The sequence below is a fragment of the Anguilla anguilla genome, chromosome 1, assembly GCF_013347855.1.
Source record: "Anguilla anguilla isolate fAngAng1 chromosome 1, fAngAng1.pri, whole genome shotgun sequence".
NCBI lineage: Eukaryota > Metazoa > Chordata > Actinopteri > Anguilliformes > Anguillidae > Anguilla > Anguilla anguilla.
Window position 1 is genome coordinate 83,291,788 of NC_049201.1, and position 25,526 is coordinate 83,317,313.

At 41.4% G+C, this 25,526-nt stretch overlaps 1 protein-coding gene across 1 annotated transcript in view; it reads left to right on the forward strand.

Annotated features, from left to right (window-relative positions):
* LOC118232142 (basement membrane-specific heparan sulfate proteoglycan core protein-like) overlaps window positions 1-25,526 on the forward strand; it is a 1,449,502-nt gene that overhangs the window by 550,189 nt on the left and 873,787 nt on the right. The gene's annotated exons all lie outside the window — the stretch shown is intronic.

A 25,526-nucleotide genomic window follows, 5' to 3' on the forward strand; every position in this document is an offset into this window, starting at 1 on the left:
GCCGAGAACAATGAACACTGTCCTGGTCTAACATCTGCAAAGCCAAACTAGGCAGAAGATTAAGCTAGAGTATTAGGACAAATACAATTTACCAAGAAGTGCAGGGATGGGGCAATATGTAACAAGTGACAGGAAAAAGGTTTTTTTTTATTTTATATATATATATATATACACAGCATGGTGGTGGTTATTCCAGGTATAGTCTGAAGAGATGAGTCTTCAGGCCACGGCGGAAGATGGATAGTGAGGGGGAGGTTCGGAGAGGGACGGAGAGTTTGTTCCACCACTGGGGAGCTAGGGTGGAGAAGCTCTGTGATCCCTTTGGGCGGGTGGGAGGGGTTACAAGACGCCCTGCTGCTGCAGAGCGGAGTGGTCGAGCAGGCACATAGAATTGAGTCATGTCCTGCAAGTAGATGGGGGCTGTCTTGTTGGCGGCAGTGTAGGCAAGGGTCAGGGCTTTGAATCGGATCCTGGCAGCGACCGGTAGCCAGTGAAGTGATCGCAGCAGAGGAGTGACGTGGGAGAATTTGGGGAGGTTGTAGATGAGCCGGGCAGCAGCATTCTGAATCATCTGTAGTGGCTGTATGGCACAAGCTGGCAGGTTTGCAAGGAGAGAGTTGCAGTAATCAAGGCGAGAGGTCACCGTAGCCTGGACGAGCAGCTGGGTGGAGTGTGTCGTCAGGTATGGTCGAATCCTCCTGATGTTGTATAGGAGGAATCTGCAGGACCTTGATGTTGCCTTGATGTGCTCCTTGAGGTCCAGTTGGTCATCCAGGACCACCCCCAAGCTCTTGGCAGAGTGAGAGGTAGTCACTGTGGTGCCATCAACCGTGATTGAGAGTTCACGAAGCAAGGAGGTCTTGTACGGGAAGAAGAGCAGCTCAGTTTTGTTGAGGTTGAGCTTCAGATAGTGGCTGGCCATCCAGGTGGAGATGTCAGCCAGGCAGGAAGAGATCTTATCATTGACCAGTGTGGCCGAGGGGGGGAAAGAAAAGAAGAGTTGTGTGTCATCTGCATAACAATGATAGGAAAAACCATTTTATGTGATACTGATTATGATCCAGAGGCTACAAAGCAATGCTGATCATGATACAGAGGCTACGATCTGAAATGGATCACAATAGATGATAGAGCAGTGTCACAAAAGTGTTACCATGCCCATGTTGTTTAAAATTCAGATGTACAATACGTTCTAGTAAAGATAAGCACAGATTGGTATATATATTAATGCATTTATAAACTTTCACCTTACAGACATTGGTGAGGCTTGTTGTGAAATGAACACTACTATAGCATAACTGACACGGGTCCATTTCTCTGACTTTGCTTAGGAGGTCAGTCACTGATCGCGGCTGCAGCTGTGGGAGTGGCTGCCATTTTGGCTCTTGTGATTCTGGGTGTTGTGTGCGTGAGGTACGTGGTTGTAAATGAGTCGGCTTGTAGTCACTCAATTGTAAATCATTTCTGATTAGACTCACTGTTTAAAACAAACGCACATCTCTGTAAAATGTTGTTGCTGTGCACTAACTGCGTTACATCATGCTGATGCCATATCCCCCCTCTAATGTCTGAGTAGTGCTTAGACCACTGCATTATTAGTCATTTTGTTTTATTTCGATGTGAACTTTTCATGAACCCTGACTGATGCATTTTAGTGTCTCAATAAGTTTTACAAACCTTTATGATAAGCTTGTTCTTAATATGAATCATGTGGACAGTTACAGGCCATGATGAAGTCTTGACAAACGCATCAATTTGCCCTTGAGCTCCAGTGTTGGTCTGAATAAAGCAGAACTACATTTACTGGGCAGGAAGAAGCCTCTCATAGCTCAGGCTCATTTCCTGTGACCTAATGACATCTGAATAATAAAAAATATACACATACATGGGCACTATTGCCTCAGCAATACACATCATTCAAACAAATGCAAATTGTTGTTTGCACAACAGGGGGCTCTTTAAAGATTTGTCTGAAAGTAGATTTGCTTTTTATTTTCATTATTTTCTTTCTGAATAATCAGGAAGAGAAAATCAACAAATGAGACAGAAGGGGACAGGCAGGTGAGTCAATGAAATCAGTCTGCATATATGCATACATGTATTTATCTATGGGTATAATATAATTTTATTTATATACATTGTTTAAGCAAAAACTGAAATTCAATAACACTTTCTATGATGCGTGTCTATAATGCATTATATACAACTTATAATGCCTTATAGTCTGCTCATAATACAGTATAATTAGAGTTATGAAGACTGTTTAACACTCATGCTTCATAAAAGTAATCATAAGACATGATTTATTTATTTATATAGCACCTTTCTTACAAATAGGTAGAAAGCATAGCAGTGTGTGCCATATGGCTTTGAAGGTTTATTAGATTATGTACAGAAGTATGATCTTCTCCGTGTCATATTTCAGTGTGTTGACATGCTTAATGAAAATATTTCCAGAGTTAATTATGTGTATTCCCCTGTTACGGACAGTTCCATTATCTCAAATGGGTTTGTAGTATGTGACAGTAACATGCTACACCGTACAATTCTGCTTATGTGCATGTAATAATCTGTTTATTACATACAGAGGCAGGGAGAGTGACTTGCACTTTATGTGTTGTATTCACCTGATTTCAGTGAATAAATACACAGAGATTATTGTTGTGATGAAGGTTTATTGATATTGGTTATTGAAAACATATGCTTTGAAATGAAATGAGTATTTCAGTGTGAAATCTTTCCAAGATTTTAAGAAAACCCACTGTAAAAGTGATCATGTTAGAGACAAAATAAATCGTATTAAGTGTATTACATTTGTATGTCTGGTTCAGTTGATATTTAACTGCTGATGCCATTTATTTGAAAATGAAACATTGATTCATTAGCTGATTTTTTTATATCAGGTTAAATGCATGTTTTGTCATTAATGGGGGTGAGTAGCTCAGTCCAGCTTTGAGGAGCTCACTGAAATGAACAGGTACTTTCTGCGGATCTTTCCCAACCTTCTCCTGCCTCTTTTCTTTACCCTGCAGGTGAATAAAAGTCCCATTTTTGGCAACGTCTCAGGGATGGCAATGAGTCACACTGGAACACAGGGTACGGACAGAGACGACAGTGAAGTTCCCCTCTACGCCTCTGTTCAGCCCGCTAACACCCACAACCAAGAAAGACTTCTACACTCCACTGATCAAAAGCCGCTCCCCCAGTGTGAGGAGGGTGTTCAGTACGCCAGCATCCAGTTCCGCCCCTCCAGTGCTGCCCCCAGGTGAGAATATCCCACCTTTATACTACCTGTGCTGACTGTCGCTGTGTCAGGTCTATTATCTCTCTCCAGCAGCTTTTATCATAGACTGCTCTCTCTGACTGGAGCCAGACGAGGCCTCTATGGAGTCAGCAGGAGAACGACCCTCACTGGACAGACCAGAGTGTCTCACTGGACAGACCAGAGTGTCTCACTGGATAGACCAGAGTGTCTCACTGGACAGACCAGAGTGTCTCACTGGATAGACCAGAGTGTCTCACTGGATAGACCAGAGTGTCTCACTGGGGAGAGCTGAGATGGTTGTGCTGTGATTTATATTGGAAAAAAACATAAAGAATTATTTAGATTCTAACCGTAGTAGATGTGCTACATTTACATCAGCATGTACAATATTAGAAATTAATGATAGCCAAAAAACGTGCATCCATAACACTTGGACATGTAAGCATGTACAAAACAAACCCTGGAAACAAAATACAAATGAGCATTTCAGACAAAAATGCAAATGAGCATTTCTGAGATTCCAGTACTTCTCAGTACATCTGTAACAGTTTATATATGTATGTGTTAGTAGGACCGGGTGTTGCCTTGATGCACACTATTTCTATATTTTGGTTGCTTGTTTGTTGCAGCCCCAAAGCCCAGTTCAAGTATTTTAAAATGTTGTAATCTCTCGCTGCTGCTTTGCTAAGAACTTCTCTGCCTGGTCAAAAGAAGAACGTGGTAACACGAGGACTGGATGTTCCGCTGATCTAGATTCATCATTTGGTTTGTTCTGCTTGTCAACTTTCTTCTCTTTTCATCTCCCTGCTGTGTGACCTCAGCCTAACAGTGATGTAATGTTTTCCAAAATTCCAGATAACTGTTCTGTAGCTAAAGCTTCTGCTTGTGCTTCATGTTGCAAGGTGTGTCTAAATGTGATAAAGGCTCAGGCAGGATTGACTGAAATGAGAATGAGAATCTCTGTGATTTTAATAAAGTCTAAATGCGCTGTTTTCTCCATGCAGACCACCAGCCCCATCCGTACAGCACGGTTCGAAAACTGGACATGTGAAAATAAACCAGGAAGATATCTTTCTTCATAAACTGTGGGCCAATGCTGGTTATTCAGTGTAAATTTGGACATTTATTTTAATGTGTGAGCATTTCCTGTGTTTTTTCTTGAACTTTAAACAGCAAATTGTCTGCAAAGTAATCCTCAAGCAGTATGAACCAAACATTTCCTTCACTGGATGATACATTTAAGAGTATTTATTAAAACCAGTGAACATAAACTCTCCTCATGAACTCAGGTCACATAATTGTGCCTTTGTCACATGACCAGGATGACTGTGGTTACTGGATTCTCCAAAGATGTACTCAGAATGGATCATTCCTTTGGCATTCTATCAACATTTACATGCATATCAGCTCATGTCTTCATTGTGTACACAAAGTATTATCATGATGTTGGTGACTGAAAGCCATTGTCATTGCTGAATGTATTCGTTGGCCAAATATACTGGAGAATTGAGCTTTATATATAATTCAATTTTTTAAATTTTTTTATTAATACTTTTATAACATTTACATTACTATGACATTCTTGTGCACGTTTTGTGATTATATTGTGCTTATTACTGAACTGATCCCATCTAGAATATAAATTCACATAAGGTGAATGTGTTATTCACATTCTTAGTGTTTTTTGTATTGCTAAATGTTAGAATTCAGAGCATACCTTGAATTTTTTTAAACAATCATTTAATGAAACAAACAAAATAAACCTATACTTGAACAATTTTGTAAGTAAACCGTGTACTGTAGGTGTTACCCCCTGGGTTCTGCTGATGGAATAGAACATGTGCAGGAAAAGCACTAAACAGGTACTTTAAAAAACATCCCACAGGGCCTGCTGGATTTCCATATGAAAACAAGGCTTATATATATATATATATATATATATATATATATATAGCAGACACAGGATGGGTAAGGAACCCAGTGGAAAAATTTAGCAAATGATGTCATCAGTACTGTCATTTATGTTTTAGTACGGAGTGAGACCTGCACCACATTGAGTTAAGTGAAATAAATAGAAAATATATCTTTTATAAACTGTTAAAAAAAAAAGAAAGAAAAAAAAAAAAACTATAACACCCAGATTCAATTAGGTTAAACATTCTGTTTGTGGCAGTGAAATGAACCTCAGGAGGAGAAATGAATGCAGTGCACCTTTTCTTCCTGTAGATGGCACTATTACAGTACATGAGTCCTGTCTGAGCATTTCAGATCGATTTACCCCAAGATCTTTTGCGAAGCTGAATTAAGTAATCTGGTTTAGCTAATGGTTTTTTGTATGGGGCTCCTGAACCTAAGAGTGTTTACCTGTGCCTGATGCCTATCACACCTTTTGCAGACTCATTAATATTAAGCTCTTCTGCTTTTACAGACTGTTTATACTGTACATGTATTGGAATAGGACAAGCCTCAGACCTTAGCAACAATGTACGTATTAGCAGATAGCTTCCTGCTTGTAGCTTTAGTTCACATTGCCAATGCAGTCACAGATGTTTTAATTCAGTCATGCACATGCAGCTGGATGCATATTTTTATTTGTTATTGTTTTACAAAGTCTCAGATAAAGACAAAGTTCATTTGGGAACAGACAGAGATGCTGAAATTTAAAAAAAAAAAAAAACAGAAACAATGCCTGTATTAATTGCACATCAGTGAATGGAATAAAGCTCTCAAGTGAATTCATACATGTGCTTATGTGAGATGTGAGATTGAACTGCTGTACCCATTTAAATGGTTTGTGGACTGGGAAGGCCTCTGTTAGTGTAGAGAGAGGGTGGTGCAAAGTGGCGGGGGGGGGGGGGGGGGGGGCGCACAGAAAAAGGCAGGGGAGTGTTGTTCAGGTATTTTTGTTGGAGGGAAGGTAGCCAGCTTTCCAGAGAGTTTTAAGAGTGATCGATAAGCAGTGCTGTATTGTAAGTTATAGTAGTGATAGCCCGTCCACACATTTCCAAGGAATAAACAAGGCAAAGGAGGAATCCCTGTGCTGGCTGGCTGTTTCCGAGTATTTGCTCACGCTACAGAAACACGGCAATGACATGGCCTTACGCCATGTTGTTTACATGCGTGTGCATGCGTGTGCATGCGTGTGCATTGAAGTGTGCACGTCAGCATGTCTGTCTTATAGAGCGTGTGGATTCAGGAATATTTACAAATGCAAAGTTTGACTTTATTATTGCATATGTCAAAATGTATCAGGAATTATGCCTGTAAGCAGAATTGTTATGTTTATTTTATAATATCCAAAATAAACATAAATGCAATTGATTGGGATTAAGAACAGCTGTTGTCATTGATATTCATATTGGTATCTGAATCTCAATAAGAGAGTGGAGTTACCCAGCCTTTTAAAAATGTACTGTTAGTCCTGACCAGACGCAAAGCTAATGACTGCGTTTGTTCTGCCATTTTTCTCTGTTAACTTTTAAAATGTGCAAGACTTGAAAAAGGGGAAGTGAGTCAGATCTGCACCAGCCAGTTAATCACATTCTACTTTTATATTTAGCGTGAAGAACTTTCTTCACGGTCATATTCAGCACACTGCTCTATCAGTAAGGCTGTTTTATACTAATGGCTCATTAGTAAACCACTGAGGCCAGATCAGAACTCTCTCCCGGTAAATGTATTATCATATTACTTAATTTAGTCTATAATGTGTTACAGCATTTTTAGTGAATGAAGATTAAACTGGAATCAAATACAAAAATAAAATGTATAAATGATCGCTATTTTTTCCATACAAATAACATTCATCCAGTCACAGCCTGTTTGAGTCTCTGCTGTCTGGACTGTGTGAGCTCTTCATTAAAGCCTGAGCATTTAGGGACATTAGCAGCACATTAGCTCACTGTGTGAGCTTGTGTAGTATTTGTTAGTCTGGTATTTATGCTAATAAATCGAATACTCTGACAATCTTTGTTTCTGCCATTCATTTTTACAGTGTAAATAATAATCAAGACCTGTATATGTGTATTCTGATGAGTATTTTCAATCTGATGCAGCCATGTTCTTCAAATCCTTGTTGGTAATCGACCTCTCTGTGCCAGGTAAATTGTTTGGGATTTTTCCAAAATGTAGTTCTGATGTTTCAGTCTACATATACAGTATTTATCAGCATGTGTTTCTGTTTATTGGTCTCCCTTTGTAATGGCTTTCTGTTTTGCAAATTCAATGTAAGCCATGTAAGACGCCTTTGGGACAGCTCTACGTGCTTCACTTCACAAAACACTTTTTTTTGCCTTGTACTCACGTTTGCTATGGTCTTGATAGTTGATTTCGGAATTTCCACGAAGCACGTTGTTTGTTTGTATGTATGAGTGTGCATGCGGTGTGTAGTGCAATGGCCCTCAATGAACACTCAAACAAAAGGCTACGATGCATGCATCAAAATAAAGAAACGTATCAAAGGCAAATAGCGTTGTTCCTCAAATCGAAAATAGCCTAAATCAAAAGTAAAACACAATCTAATTATTTAGGCCAGTATTTCTTTCAATGCATTAAATTCAAAGACAGTGTGTAGGTAGAGCAATGCGAAGCCTTGTATAGCCGTAGAACACTGTATGTCCGCAGCATCTTCTCAGTTCAAATGCACACCTGCTCTAATTATTGGCAACGCAGCCCAACATCATTATTCAGGTAGCCACTAGGGGGCACCATTTACATATTTACAATAACTCATTAGAGATTTGGCTCCAATTAACTCTCTCCATTAACTCAATCAGAAGTAAAAGTGAATACATTTAAATTGCTTTAGAAAGGAGAAAGGAGTGTATATCATTTCCATAAAATAATGTTCTACAGTACATTAGCTTAGAGTAGTGCACCGTTTCTCATCTGAAGAGAGAGGGGGAAAAAAAGTGAACTTATAAGAAGTTCCTCTTCACACTCAGCTTTAAGACTGAGACAGAGGCATGATATAAATATCTGTGGTTTTACTAAATGATCAGAGCTGTCTCAGAACCAGAATATTCTGGTGCCACATATTTTAATGAAAGCAGTTTGTTTTCACTGCAAGCAAAACATAACAGTTTTCAGCTGACAGTATACCTCAGATACTCGCTCTTGATTGGCTTAATGCTACTGTGCAGCAAAGCTTGCTACTAAGCAAGACTTTCTGTGCTCATGAATCTCACATTTATTGGTGGTTACTGTTATCTACCGATGTCAGGTCTACCGATGTCAACACCTCTATCTATTTGAAGAAGGGTGATTGTTCATGTTTCATTATTTGTTACAGATCGCTTGCATATTTGATCATATTGTGGTAATCAGAGCAGAGGTGGAAAATCCAGGTTCAGAAAGTAAAAGTTGTCCCCAGGATTCTGCTCCAATCACCTGGATTTGCTCATCAGCACAATTCTTCAGCCAGGAGGAAGAACTGATTAGTGAAATCAGCTGGATGAGTTCATGGGCAGAAGAAACATGGCAGGGCTTTACTTTCTCACCCCTGGAGTCATAGTATCTGAGTCATAGTATCACTCACTACAATGTATGGCCTGGACCACTGCAGCCATCATCAAGATTAGAAAGTATGACTCACTTGCCCAGAACCTCCAAGCACAACTCTATGGTTCATAAACCATCTCAGAGAATCGGTCTGATCTAGGATCAGTTTTGCCTTTAGGCCATTATGGATGAAGCTTGGATATCAAGAGAGGAAACATGATCTGAGATCAGCTCTCTTACTCTGAAATACTCTAGGAATAGGGATGAAGGTCAGTTTCGGTTGGGATGGAGTTCAGGAAAGACTATAGACACCTGCCTGAACCCCCTGAACCAGTAAGAGGCTCTTTTCATTTCCAGACCAAGTAAACTTAGTTCCAGTATGGAACAGTAAAGCATACTTTTAAAATTTAAGATCACACTAAAATGGACGAACCAAAGCTTCAACTGATGCAACAGGCACTCATTCAAACTTATGTCAGAGGTCTCTGGTTACTTGTTCATCCCTTCCCAATGGAAACACATCTCAGTGACTCTGTGCACACTTGCTTGTATTTGACACACTGTATATTTTCATGTTTGTATTTCATATACAATGCACGCTATTTGCTTATTTTTGGTTTATATCACCTACAGTACATCTCAACCATTTTGATTGTAGTTTATATATTTTGGGGAATAAGCGTATGCATGCCCGTATCTAGTTATTTTGCTGGTCTACACACCTAACTTATATTTAACTGTGATTTAAGTGATTTTCTAAGTGTTGCATTGACATTCCTACCTTTATGCATGCACTTATTTGAAATGCTATGTCTGTTTATTTACAGCACTGTGTGGCCACTCTGGTTCCCTTTTAACAGTGCAACTGGAGGCGCACTTATGTGTGACTGAGTCTCTTCCTGTGTCTCACAGCCTTCAGAGAGTGACAAACGCAGCCAGCGACACAAACTCTGTGCTTCAGAGAGCTGACGAGGCCTCAGTGTGGGATTAAAACACACAGAGCAGAGAATCTGCAGAGGATGAGAAATGATGGAGATCAGGGTGAAAGAGTCTCTTTTTGTCTTTAACTTTACAGAACTGCTGTCTGTTTCTGCTAGCTTATCCATCTTATAAAGAGCTGTTGGTGGAGGATTTTTCCCAAAGTACTGTAACCATGCTGCAACATGCATGTTCATGTAACCCTGCTGCATGCATGCTCCTGTGACACCGTTACACGTTTATATAACTCTGTTACACACACGCTCATAACTCATGTACATGCACATGTATTCTCTCACATTGAATGGGAAGATTATAAAGCAGATTAATGCAGATTGTAATCTCCAATCCCAAGTCACTTTTAAAGGCAAGGTCCAAAATCCTTTAAAACAGTGTTTTAGTTTGACATTTTACATTGCCTTGTCATATTGACACCATTTTTACTTTCTGTCTGTTTAGCTATTTGAAATAATGCATCTTTTTATTTGTTTTCTTTACATACATTGTTTTATTATGTCTATCAATATATCATGATTTAATTGAGCATTGTAAAGCACTGTGAACCTTGAACCTCTGTTTTGATAAAGATTATTATTATTTTCTTTATATGGCCATCATGTTTTGCCTGCAAACCCCCCCCCCCCCCCCCCCCCCCCTGCCAAAAAAACAAATTAAATAAAATAATTTTTATATTAATTCCATTTTATTCATGTGTGGGCATCTATTTCATCTCTGTGAAATGTGAAAGATACAATAATCCAGTCGGCTGTACGTGGTAAAAATCATCTTTATGAAATATAAGCATTGAAATTGCAACTAATTATGTGCATGATGGACCGTATAACAGGCAAAGCCAAACCAAAGTTCTAAAAGGTCGCATGAACATCAACCACAGAAACAGTGCTGCACCAGCAGAACTGAACTGAGATGTGGAATAAAATAAAGAATAGAACAGGCTGCACGAAGTGAGCGGCATTTTAACTTCCTCCACTGTCTGTGGTCAGGGTGGCACTCGTCTGAAATTAGGCATCTTCACCCACAGCCGCGCCCGCTACTCCTCTGCACAAAAGAGCCAAGCAGGGGCACCTCACAGTACCCGCTTTGGGGCCCCAGAGCAGTGCTCCAGGTGGGGATGGAAACTGCAACCTCAGAGCTCCCAGAGCCACACTCTGGACCCCCAAACCACCATACTGCACTGCTGCCATACACAAAGATACGAAAACTACGCCTGTCCGCTCCTTTTATCTTCTGTGTAAGTACAGTGTGTGCAATCTTTATGTTAATACGAGGGTTATAGGCTAAGCTACAGCAGCGGTTTGTTGATGTTTCGTCTTCATGTCAAAAAACCGATGCATGAAACATAAACACGACTGAGCTACGTATGGTAGCAATGGTAAAGCAAGCTGATTGTGGCAGTAAAATTTACCCAGGAGGGATAGATGGATGCAATACATTCATATATCTGCAATACATATCTACCTGTAGATAGAGCAATTATTAAAATCGATGAGTCCTGTATGTACATTTCAGATCAATTTCTTGGAAGATCTTTTACTAAACTGAATTAAATAATCTGGTTTAGGTAATGGATTTTGTATAGGGTTCCTGAATGTATCAGTGATTACCTGTGCCTGATGCCTATCACACTTTTTACAGTCACTTTTATATTAACCTCTACTGTACATGTATTGGAATAGGGGTGGTATGGTGGTGCAGTGGATAGCACTGTCGCCTCACAGCAAGAAGGCACTGGGTTCGAATCTCGGGTTGGGGCCTTTCTGTCTGGAGTTTGCATGTACCTCCGGGTACTCCGGTTGCCTCCCACGGTCCAATAACATACAAATAGGCCAATTGGAGACTCTAAATTGCCCATAGGTATGAATGTGAGAGTGAATGTTGTGTGTTCCCTGTGATAGATTGGCAACACGTCCAGAGTGTATTCCTGCCTCTCGCCCAAAGCATGCTTGGATAGGCTCCAGCACCAGCTCCAGCTTAGGATAAGAGGGTATAGATAATGGATGGATTGATGGATGTATTGGAATTGGCAAAGCCTCAGATCTTAGCAACAGTTTGTGTTGTAATCCGGAATCATTTTTGTGACAATAGTAGTTATGTTTATTTTATAAGCATAATATGCCAAAATGATCATAAATATTGACATCTGAATTTCAATAATACAGTGGGGGCAAAGAAATGAGAATTACCCATTCTTTTTGAAAAGGCACTACTGGTCCAGTCCAGACACAAAGCAAAGACTCCGTATATTTTATTCAAACGTTTGTATCCGATAAAATCTAAAACGTGCATGACCTTCAGGAAGTGAGTCAGATCTGTAACACATTGTTTTATATTTAGTTTGAAGTACTTTCTTCACGGTCACATTCAGCCACACTGCTCTGTCTGTAAGGCTGTTTTATACTAATGGCTCATTAGCAAACCACTGAGGCCAAATCAGAATTCTCTCTTGGTAAGTGTGTTATCATATCATTTCATTTAGTCTAAATTGTGTTACAGTATTTTGTGGTGCACGAAGATTAAACTGTAATCAAATATTAAATAAAATGCATTTTCTGACTAGAAATGATTGCTGCTTCTTCCATACAAATATCATTCATCAAGTAAAATGCTGTTTGAGTCTCTGCTTTCTGGAATCTGTGTGAGCTCTTCATGAAACCCAAAGCATTATTAGACATCAGCAGCACATTACCTCACTGTGTGGGCTTGTGTAGTAATACACAGTGTATGTGTTCGCATGTGTGTGTGTATGTATGTGTATGTATACATGTGTTCGTGTGTATGTGTGCGCATGTGTGTGTGCATGTGTGTGTGTGTGTGCGTGTGTGTTTGTTTGTATTTTTCAGGTGTTCTGAGCCAGAGGGGATGGGGAGTGACTTACACCCCTGAGAGAATCTGTGCCTTAAAGGGGTCTTCAGTAGACATGAGCTGCACTTACTCATATCCCACATCTCACACAGTGCAGAAAACATTCTGGTTTATTCACTGGAACAAGCCACAGGAGCCTGAGGACCTGTCCCAGGACCCAGAGTACTCTCACCGTGTGGAGTACCTGGGGAATCAGAACAGTGACTTCACTTTTAGAATAAACCAACTGAGTTAAACTGATTCAGGAACATACCGATTCAGGTTCCTCACTGACCTTGATCCATATACTGGAGAACCTGGTGTCGTTTTGGAAGTCACTGGTAATTATTTTATGCTATAAACTCAGAGGATTCTCTTCCCACAAGTATGAATGGAAGCTTTTTTACAGGTTTAATTTGCTATTTGCAGGTCTACAGGTGATGGTGAACCCTGGCACAGTTGCAGAGGGACAGAGTGTGATACTGACCTGCTGGACCACCTGCACTCTGACTGGCAGCCCAGCCTTCATCTGGTACAGGGACGGATCTCCTCTGTCCTTCACTGATCAGAGTCACCAGTTCAGAGCCAGCAGTGAAGATGCAGGCAGATACTCCTGTGCTGTGAAAGGCTATGAGCTTCATTCCCCTGCAGTGGCTCTTAATGTGATTTGTGAGTGCTAGGCAAACTTGTGTGGTCGTCAATATTTGTGATTTTCAAAATTCTTCAAATCTCACAAATTTGAAAGATTTCAGCCATAATTTCCCACTAAATTGTACAGATTACTCTATGTTGCATGTAAATGTACTGACACTAAAGCACTGGATGAAATTTCAATACCTGAACACATGCTATGATGCAATGATTTGAAAACACTATGTCTGCCTGAGTCTGAGCCTGAATTTCACATGCAACTACAAATCATTGTTCCCGCTTTCAGATCGTCCCAAGAGCATCTCAGTATCAGTGAGCCCCTCTGGTGAAATAGTGGAGGGCCATTCAGTGACTCTGACATGCAGCATTACATTACATTACATTACAGGCATTTGACAGACGCTCTTATCCAGAGCGACGTACAACAAAGTGTATAACCATAACCAGGAACAAGTATGACAAAACCCCTAGAGAGAAGTACCGGTCCAAGTGCAGGGAACAACTGCATAGTTCAACTTGGACCCTGAAGGTTAAACTGATTAACACTAACACAACGAGAACGGCAACAACGCAGTCTATGGAAAAAAATACAAGCAGTAGTTAAGACAGTTAATGCACCTAAGTCACCTACGAAAACAGCTGCCTAGTTACAACCCTAAGCTTACAGTCATTTATAGGGGGGTAGGGAGGGATGGGGACAGGTGCAGCCTGAAGAGGTGAGTCTTCAGTCGTCGTTTGAAATGGGTCAGTGTCTCAGCTGTTCTGACCTCCACGAGGAGGTCATTCCACCATCGTGGGGCCAGAACAGACAGGAGACGTGTTCTGGAAGTGCAGGTGCGAAGAGGGGGAGGTGCCAGGCGTCCTGAGGTAGCAGAACGGAGGGATCTGGCTGGCATGTAGGATTTGAATATCTTGTGGAGGTATGCTGGGGCTGATCCCTTGACTGCCTGGTATGCTAGGACCAATGTTTTAAATTTGATGCCAGCTATAACAGGCAGCCAGTCGAGGGCAGTGAGCAGGGGAGTGACGTGGGAGTGTCTGGGGAGGTTGAAGACCAGACGAGCCGCAGCATTCTGAATGAGTTGCAGGGGTCTGGTGGTCCAGCCAGAAGAGAGTTGCAGTAGTCCGGGCGGGATAGAACCATTGCTTGGACCAGGAGCTGGGTTGAGTAGGTGGTGAGAAAGGGGCGGATTCTCCGGAAAAATCTGCATGCTCGGCTTTCTGCTGCGATGTTCTTGGAGAGGGACAGCCTGTTGTCCATCACCACTCCGAGATTCTTGGCACAGGGTGATGAAAGTCGAGGAGGGGAGAGAATAGAGCAGGAATAAAGATTAGCTCCGTCTTTCCCGGGTTGAGCTTCAGGTGGTGATTGTCCATCCAGCTCTGTATGTCCCTCAGGCAAGCGGAGATGCGGGCAGGGACCTGTGTGTCCGATGGGGAGAAGGAGAGAAAGAGTTGCGTGTCGTTGGCATAGGAGTGATAGGACAAGCCATGGGCAGATATTACAGGGCCAGGGGATCTGGTGTATAAGGAGAAGAGAAGGGGACCGAGGACTGAGCCCTGGGGTACTCCGGTGGTGAGGGGACGGGGTGGTGATACCTTACCCGCCCAAGCAACCTGGAAGGAACGGTCAGAGAGGTAAGACTCAATCCAGTCAAGGACTGTGCCGCAGATCCCTGTTGCTGCCAGGGAGGACAGGAGGATAGAGTGCTCCACAGTGTCAAATGCAGTGGAGAGGTCTAGAAGAATCAGGACAGAGGAGAGGGAGGCTGCTCGTACGGCATGGAGTGACTCACTGACAGAGAGGAGTGCAGTCTCGGTCGAGTGGCCAGGCCTGAAGCCAGACTGGTGAGGGTCAAGCAGGTTGTTCTGAGAGAAGAAAGCAGAGAGTTGGTTAGATGCAGCACGTTCAAGTGTTTTGGATAGGAAAGGGAGGAGAGATACCGGACAGTAGTTCTGAATGACTGAAGGATCTAGTGTGGGTTTCTTCAGCAGCGGGGTGATGTGGGCCCTCTTGAAGGATGAGGGGAAACATCCAGAAGATAGGGAGGAGTTCACGAGGGAGGTGACAAAAGGGAGGATGTCTGGTGTGATTGCCTGGAGGAGAGATGAGGGGATAGGGTCGAGGGCGCAGGTGGTAGGGCGGTGGGTGAGTAGAGGCTGGGAAACTTCAGAGTCTGAGAGGAGAGAAAATGTGGAGAAACAGTGGGCGGAGGGCGCAGAGGGCGTGGAGGGGGCAGTGGGCGCAGAAGGCGCAGAGGGGGCGGAGGGCGCGGGGGGCGCAGAGGGGGCGGAGGGGGCGGAGGGCGCGGAGGGCGCAGAGGGGGCGGAGGGGGAAAAGGAGCTGCGGATGTCTGCAATCTTTTTGTCAAAGAATGCTGCAAAGTCATCTGCAGTGAAGGAAGACTGGGGTGGAGGAGGTGGCACGCTGAGGAGAGAAGAGAAAATAGAGAAAAGTTGATGAGGGTTAGAAATGGAGTAATTTTAGTTGGGTAGAATTTTGCCTTAGTGTCAGTGACAGCAGAAGAAAACTCCCACTTGGCCCACTTCCTCTCAGCAGCGCGGAGGCTGGCCCTGGAGGTGCGTAGGATGACAGACATCCATGGACTGGGAGGGGATGAACGTGCTGGCCTAGGGACAAAGGGGCATAGGGAGTCGAGTGCTGAGGAGAGAGATGAAGTTAGGGTGGAGGATGCAGAGTTAGTGGGGAGCTTGGAAAATGATTGAAGGGGGAGAGGGAAGCAGTCACTCTGGGAGCAAGAGAAGAGGGTGATAGGGAGCGGAGGTTACGGCGGACAGTGACAGTGGGGGTGGGAGGAGGAGAGGGAGGATGTGGAGAGAGGGGGAGGGAGAAGGAGATGAAGTGATGGTCAGGCGTATGCAGGGGGGTAACCGTAAGATTGGAGCTGGAGCAGGTCCTCAGGAAGATCAGGTCTCAGAGGTTGCCTGCCTTGTGGGTTGGGGGAGAGTGTTGTAGGGAGAGGTCGAAGGAGTGGAGTAGTGGTAGGAAGGCAGCAGACTGGGAGGCCTCTAGGTGGATGTTAAAATCTCCCAGGAGGATCAGCGGGGTGCCGTCCTCAGGGAAGGAGCTGAGCAGGGTGTCTAGCTCATCCAGGAAGCCCCGGGGGACGATAAATAACAATAATATAGAGGTTAGCAGGGTAGGTGATAGAGACAGGATGGAATTGAAAAGTGGATATAGACAGGTCAGGGAGGGGGAGAACAGAGAATTTCCAGGTGGGGGAGATCAGTAGACCAGTACCAAGTGGGCCAAGTGGGAGAAGGAGTAGGAGGATGAGCGGGCAGCAGGAGTGGCAGAGTTGTCTGGTGTGATCCAGGTCTCTGTGAGGGCAAGGAACTGCAGGGATAGGAGGGAGGCATAGGCGGAGATGAAGTCTGCCTTGCGCGTAGCAGACTGGCAGTTCCATAGCCCCCCTGTGACCGTGAAGTTCTCACAGGGGGTCAGTGGGGGGTAGCAGAGGTTAGAGGGGTTCCGTTGTCGAGGGGGGCCACGTTGCTGGAAGCGCCTTCTGAGGGGGAGAGCACAGACTGGAATGGGGAGGTGGCTCATAAACTAGGAGGGAGCGACGCTATCGTCGCTCCGAGTGTACCTAATTAGCAACTGAAAACCTGAGTCGAATAACGCGTTGATTACACAGGTTCACAGTCTGTAATAGTGCAATAATCGCAATCTATCAATTCTAAGAATCAAAGTGGTAGATAGAAGCCTAACACAACCTAAAAACAAAGAAAAGTAACACAACCTAAAAACAAAGAACAGTTACCACACAGGGAAAGGTTTAAAATCTAACGCGGTATGTAATTAGCAAATGAACGCAGATACTTATCCAACTCTAGCAGGACGGATTTCAGCAGTTCTACGCACCTGGACGAATTATACATTTACTGCAGTGATGCCAACCCACCAGTGCAGAGATACACCTGGTATAAGAATAATAGAGCTGTATCCTCATTGAGAGCATCAAAAAGGAGTTATACCATTAATAACATCAAATCCACGGATGCAGGAGAATACTATTGTGAGGCAGAGAATGTGATTGGGACAAACAGATCTCCTCATATAAATCTCAAAGTGCTGTGTGAGTAATACTGCACTGTCATTTAGAATGGCTTGGATGGGCAGCATCTTCTGTGAAAATAGCCTATGCTCATATGTCTGAAAGCTGTGGCCTGTTTGTTAATCTAAAAATGAGTAGAACATACACTTTGATTTACTGCTGGGTGATATCATTAAGTAATATGACGTAAAACAGTGTGATATATGTTATGTACGTGATATATCTTATGTAGTGATGTGCCATATTTGTGGCTCTTCATTTCTGTACGTTAAGCCTGAAATGCTGGAAGAACTGAGGTTGTGAACCCACTGTGGGTTTCCTTTAACTGAGCTGAGTAAGTGTGACATCTATATAAAACTGCAGGACGTGTTATTTTCTCTTTCAGATCGTCCTAAGAGCATCTCAGTATCAGTGAGCCCCTCTGGTGAAATAGTGGAGGGCAGTTCAGTGACTCTGACCTGCAGCAGCGCTGCCAACCCACCAGTGCAGAGATACACCTGGTATAAGAATAATAGAGCTGTGTCCTCAGAGACAGGAGGACCAGAGGACAGTTACACCATTAAAAACATCACACAGCAGGATGCAGGAGAATATACCTGTCAGGCAGAGAATGGGATTGGGACAAACAGATCTCCTCCTAAAGGTCTTGATGTGCAGTGTGAGTATATCAGTGCATCTCAGCTTCAGACACACAGAGCAGAGAGTCAGTATCTCCTGAGTGTCTTTGGGCAACTGCACAGTAGTAAGACACTGAGTAAAGCAGACACACTGGCCAGTGGAGGAGAATGATGAGCCTGATCACACTGAAATGTCTTAAGTAAAGCATGTTGTCATTTTGAATTTGCACAGAGAAAAGAATATCACATGTAGTGGTTGAACATTAACAGAATGAGTTATCATTATTGATGAACATGCTAAAAATGATTATATCTAAATACTGCTGTCACTATTAAAACTTGTCTTGGTGTTGAGATTTACCAACAACTCTAAAAAAATACAGAATATCCAGTTCATTTTGAAACAAAACACAACACACTGATGCATTCAGTGTGATATTTCAGCTCCATTATGAACTATACTTTGAAATAAATGTTCTGCTAGTGCTTTCAGAAGCAACACAGTGAGTGAGAAATTATATGGAATTTACCACATTTCTCTATTGATTTTAGATGCTCCCAAGAACACCTCAGTATCAGTGAGCCCCTCTGGTGAAATAGTGGAGGGCAGTTCAGTGACTCTGACCTGCAGCAGTGATGCCAACCCACCAGTGCAGAACTACACCTGGTTTAAGCAGAATGAGACTGGAGTCTGGCAGGCAGGATCTGGACAGAGTTTGATCTTTTCTAACTTTGGATCCTGGAATATAGGACAGTACTACTGTGAGTCACAGAACAGACTTGGAGCTCAGAATGCTTCTGCTTTACTGGTCCTAATACAAGGTATGGCCACAATTTATTTTCCACGATTTTTTCAAGGAGTTGCCATGTAAATTATTAGTCTCTCGACACTGTCACTTGAATGGCAGGAATGCCATCGGCTGATTCGTGGACAGCGTGCCTGCCATATGTACACGTTATAGCAAACATGCAATGTGTACTAATGTTAACGTTGTGCTTCTAGCATACACTTTCTATGCAGAGTCACATACGGTATGTGAATGCATGCATTTTTCTGTCTATGTAGAGCCCTGGTAGCAAGTCCCCTAGTGTAGCCTTATTTTTGGAAGGTCTTTAATGCCACAAGGCATTGTGGGAAATGGTCATAATGGAACCGTAGACGATGACATGCAGTAAATAACATCTCACAACGGCTCCAAAGTGGCTTGATTGGTTACAGTGCTCACCTTCAGCACTGTCTGGGCACTGCAGTGACAGGTCTGAGTCTTTGACTGTGACTGAGAGTCAGTTTGGACCATAGGTACAGGCTCACAGGCAGGTGCACTGCAATAGCATCACTACCTTTACTGCAGTCTTCTTTATGCACACGCAGGGGGCAAATTGTCATACAAATTATAGAAAATTAGGGAGAGATTAATTTTATTAAAATATTTATTAAAAATAAATCGCAATTCCCATAAACTACGCATTTATGATACTAGCATTATAACAGATGAAATGATGAGGGGTGAGAAGGAAAATGATCATGTTCATTTATTTAAAGATATATAAATGTATTGCACATGGAGATAAAATAAACACTTAGAAAATATGTTTTATTTCCTTGACCTGCAGACTTGCAGACAGGATCAGAAAGGATTGTGAGCTTTTCCAACTTTACATCTTGGATCTTTGGACAGTACTACTGCGTGGCACTGAACACACATGGAGATCAGACCTCTGCTGGCATGTCAATCAATAGACACAGTGAGTGACACATGATGAGGAGAAATATGTCATTGTGTTGAACAAGGGTGATTGTTCCTGTTTTAGGATCTGTTATTGATCGCTTGCATATTTAATCTTATTGTGGTAGTCAGAGCAGAGAGAAAGTAAAAGTCGTCCCCAAATATTTTGTTCCAATCACCAGGATTTGCTCATTAGCACAATTCTTCAGCCAGGAGGAAGAAATAATCAGTGAAATCAGCTGGATGAGTTCATGGGCAGAAGAAACACATGGCAGGGCTTTACTTTCTCACCCCTGGAGTCATAGTATCTGAGTCATAGTATCACTCACTACACTGTATGGCCTAGACCACAGGAACCATCATCCAGATTAGAAAACATGACTCACTTGCCCAGAACCTCCAAGCACAACTCTATGGTTCATAAAGTGTCTCAGAGAATAGGTCTGATCTAGGATCAGTTTTGCCTTTAGGCCATTATGGATAAAGCTTGGATATGAAGAGAGGAAACATGATCTGAGATCAGCTCTTTTACTCTGAAATACTCTATGAATAGGGATGAAGGTCAGTTATGGTTGGTGCGGAGTCCTGGGAAGGCAATAGTAACCTGCCTGAACCCCACACCCCCCCACCCCCCAACCAGTAAGAGGCTCTTTTCATTTTCAGACCAAGTGAACTCAGTTCCAGTATGGAACAGTCAAGCATACTGTTAAAATTTAAGATCCCACTAAAATGGACAAGCCAAAGCTTCAACAGATGCACCAGGGACATTCAAACTCTTGTCAGAGGTCTCGCTTGATAAATTAATTTCAATTCTGGCAATTCATGACTCTGTGACCGTACAATGCTCCTGCTTTTAACCTCTTTTGACCTCTTCTCTACTTTTAATTATTGTTACACCTCTGTCTCGTTCTACATTTGATGTTTGTACATTTTGTTAGGTGTAAGTCTTGTTGGGCAGGTCCCCCTTGCAAAAGAGATTTCAATCTCAATGGGGGGTTTCCTGGTTAAATAATGGTTAAATAAAAAAATAAAAAAATTCAAACATTTGTCAGGTCTCTGGCTACTTGTTCATCCCTTCCCAGTGGGAAGACATCTCAGTGACTCTCTGCATACTTGTTTGAAGTTGACATGTGTATCTGCATATTTGTATTTCATATGTAATTCAGGTTATTTGCATCTTTTTGATTTATACCACCTTAAGTACATCTACACAATTTTGAAGATAGTTCATATATTTTGGGGAATTATGGTATGTACGCTCATATCTGTTATTTATTATTGTTTTGCTGGTCTACTCACATAACTTTTTTTAATGGAGATTGAGTTGATTTTCTGTGTTGCATTGACCTTCCTACATGGATGCATGCACTTATTTTACTCTGCTATATAAATGTAAATAAAAATGCTATGTATGTTTATTTACAGCAGAAGATAAGACAGCGCTTGTATGGAGGGTTGTTGGAATCACAGTGGCTTTTGCACTCTTTACTGTCATGGTGTGCACAAGGTAAATGTTTGCAATGCAAAAGCATCTGGGTATCAATCATCACTGAGAAGACATGATTATAGAAATTCACCATTAGATATCAGAGAGATATGCAGTATTTTTACTAATTTGCTGTTGAATTCCGAGGAGCAGGTGGGAATGTTATGACAGAATGTCATCTGGGATGGCTGATCCACAGCTCCTGAAGGTCTGTTACTCACCCCCCCGCCCCCCCCCCCCTCCCCCGAGTGATCAGGAAGAAGACCACCAACAGAGAGAGAGGGAGAAGCAGATGCTCTCGTACTGTAAGTAACAAGTTCCCGCCTGGATATTCTCACCATTATAACCGTACCAACCGTTCAGAAAAGCAAAGGACAGTTCTGTGTACAGGCTGTATTTTTATGAAACTACAAAGTCAGTAGGTCTGTGCTGGGCAGAAGACACAAAGCACAGATACACACCAGGCAAGTTACAGTTCATCCAGTTCATCACTGTGTGATGCAGTCAATTTCAGTCTTACTCCTTATTTTTATTGGTTTAACCTATTGAGGAATATTCCGCACTTAACTCTCAATATGTTGAACATGTATCTGTGGAAATTATTTAGTATGATTTTTTGAAATGTGAAAAATATACTTCTGTAATGTAAAATCTTCAAGTGATTCTGTGATACATAATCCACTAAGTCAACAGAGGAATCCGTTCTCTGGGACAACAGAGTGGATAGGGAATGCAAGGGACTGTGTGGCCACAGGTTCATTTTAAAAGTGCAACTGGAGGTGCACTTATGTGTGACTGAGTCTCTTCCTGTGTCTCACCGCAGAGCAGAGCCTTCAGAGAGTGACAAACGAAGCCAGCGACACAAACTCTGTGCTTCAGAGAGCTGACGAGGCCTCAGTGTGGGATTAAAACACACAGAGGAGAGAATCTGCAGAGAATGAGAAATGATGGTGATCAGGGTGAAAGAGTCGCTTTTTGTCTTTAACTTTACAGAACTGCTGTCTGTTTCTGCTAGAATCTCCATCTTATAAAGAGCTGTTGGTGGAGGATTTTTCCCAAAGTACTGTAACCTTGCTGCAACATGCATGTTCATGTAACCCTGCTGCAACATGCATGTTCATGTAACCCTGCTGCAACATGCATGTTCATGTAACCCTGCTGCAAGATGCATGTTCATGTAACCCTGCTGCATACATGCTCCTGTGACACCGTTACACGTTTATATAACTCTGTTACACACACGCTCATAACTCATGTACATGCGCATGTACTATCTCACATTGAATGGGAAGATTATAATGCAGATTAATGTAGATTATATTCTCCAAAGTCACTTTTAAAGGCAAGGTCCAAAATACTTTAAAACAGTGTTTTAGTTTGACATTTTACATCGCCTTGTTGTATTGACTCCATTTGTATTTTCTGTCTGTTTAGCTATTTGAAATAATGCATCTTTTTATTTGTTTTATTTGTTTTATTTGCATGCATTGTTTTATTATGTGTATTAATATATTATGATTTATTTGAGCATTGTAAAGCACTGTGAACCTTGAACCTCTGTTTTAATATTGATATTTTGAAGATTATCATTATTTTCTTTATATGGCCATCATGTTTTGCCTGCCACGCCCCCCCCCCCCCCCCCCCCCCCCCTCCAAAAACAAAATAATAATAATAATATTATAAAATAAATAAATAAAATAATATTCTAGTAAATTCCATTTTAATCACGTTTGGGCATCTATTTCATCTCTGTGAAATGTGAAAGATACAATAATCCAATCGGCTGTATGTAGTAAAAATCATCTTCATGAAGTATAAGCATTGAAATGTAACTAATTATGTGTATGAAGGACCGTATAACAGGCAAAGCCAAACCAAAGTTCTAAAAGGTCACATGAACATCAACCACAGAAACAGCGCTGCAGCACCAGAACTGAACTGAGGTGTGAAATAAAATAAAGAATAGAACAGGCTGCAGGAAGTGAGCAGCGCATTAACTGTCTGTGGTCAGGGTGGCTCTCGTCTGAAATTAGGCAGCTTCACCCACAGCCACACCCTCTACACCTCTGCACAAAAGAGCCAAGCAGGGGCACCTCACAGTACCGGATTTGGGGCCCCAGAGCTGTGACACTTTCACAAAGTTAACTACACCTGTGTGCTCCTTACATCTTCTGCGAAAGTAAGTGAAATCTTTATGTTGATCTGGGGGTTATAGGCTAGGCTACAGCAGCAAAATATTGTCATTCGCATTTGAACATGGTTCCCTCTATTGTCTGGCTTTTAAACTACCGTTAACATATTTTACACAGCTGTGATGCTCATGTATCTCTTTAATGTTTTTATATTCATTATTGTGTACCAATATGTCAAGTTACACAGTGAAGTTACATTCTTGTAAAATAATCTTTGTTGTCTATAATTTGATTTTATATTGTCATTCTGCAACCATATTAAGCTGCATGAGCTGCTGCCTGTCTTGACCAGGACACTCTTGAAAAAGAGATTTTGAATCTCAACAACACTCTCCTGGTTAAAGTAAAATGTAATAATATTTACAAACAGAAACAATTATTAGCTTTGCATTCATCACAGTCAGTCTGCCATGTTCAGAAATATGAATCTGTCAGCAGGGCCGTTTCAGACACTTTGAAAACCGTTAAGATCACACCTCCTCTACCAGCGTAAGTGCACGATTCAGCCCTGTTTTATTCTTAATGGCTGTTAACACATTTTTTCATTGAGTTGTAAAATAATGTATATGATACAATTGAGTGCCTTGATAGAAGTTGAGAGAAGACATCTTTGATTTTTGCACGCTTAAAGTTATTGCATTTTTTTAAACAGTGGAGAAATATAAGTACAGTGTTGTTGTTCTCTGATCTACGGATTACAGCGAGTGCTTTATTCTGTGCTAATCTAGTGATCCTAATGGAGATCAGTCTCTCTCACTGCTGAAAGGTGGCTATGTGACCAGCAGGGAAAACATGCACAGCATTTGTTAAAACAGTAAATTATCTTTCTTAAAATTAAAATTATGTAAAAAAAAAAAAAAAAAAGAATATATATTTATATATATATATATATATATATAATTGCATACTGAAAGTAACTCTTTCTTTTATTACTTTCCATGTTTTCTGTTAAACGCTGAATATCAGTGATTATTTTGTGGAATTTTGGTTATGATTAAAAAACAAAAGGCAATAATATAAGTTATGTTTTTTATATGTATGTTCAGGCCGATGCAGCCATGCCCCAAACAACCTCAACAGTATTTTTGTAAGCCCTTCTCTCTGCCTCAGGTAAACAATTTAGTTACTTCAGTTTTGCTTATTAATGCCAGTTTATAGAGGTTACAATATCTATCAGAAGCTAAAATCTATTTAGAATTACTATGATTTGATGTAACCTGTTTAACTCATTAGACTGGGAAGGATAAAAATTAAAGACATATGTTACACGAAATGGGAATCTAAATCTTACATACAAGATCACATAAGTTGTTTAGATGCCTTACTGGCGGACATCTTAAACTGTTTTAAGCTACACTTGTATGTTGTCTAATCTGTGTTTGTCGTTTGTCCGGTTATGTGCTGAGCATGCACTGACACTTTTACACAAATTATGTTCCTAACAGATAAAGTTCTTTTGAATTTGAATTTGGTTTAGAGATTCTAGGCTGAGCAGAATATTTTTTACGTTCGTTTTTACCACACATCTGCTGTAAAATGTAGAGCATAGGGTTGTGAAATGTATAGCATAGGATTGTGAAATGTAGAGCATAGGATCGATCTGAAGTTCCTGTTCATGCTCAGCTCTGCAACAGAGATGAGTAGATTTCTTTGGCTTCGTGACATGGGCAGAATTCTAAATGAACTGCATTTACTGGTGTGCTCTATTCCTGAGGAAAATTATCAATTTTGCCATCATTTAAATTTTGTGAAACTAAATTTTATACTTGAAAGTATGTGTGTGTGTGTGTGTGTGTGTGTTTGTGTGTGTCTCCTTTACATAGTCCTCCTGACGTCTGTCTGAAATATTACAGGCTCATATTTAATTATAGTCAGATTATGATCTGCAAACTCAAGTCACTTTTAAAGGTCCTAGATTTTTCTAAAACAGAGTTTTAGTACTTAATTTTACATTGCCTTGTTGTATTGAGCCCAAATTTAAGTTTCTGTCTGGTTTTAGATATTTGAAAGAATGCATATTTTAATTTGTTTTCTTTACATACATTGTCTTATTATGTGTATCAATGTATTATGGATTATTTGAGCATTGTAAAGCACCGTGAACCTCAAACCTTTGTTCTGAAAAATATTATCATTATTTTCTTCATATGGCCATCATGTTTTGCCT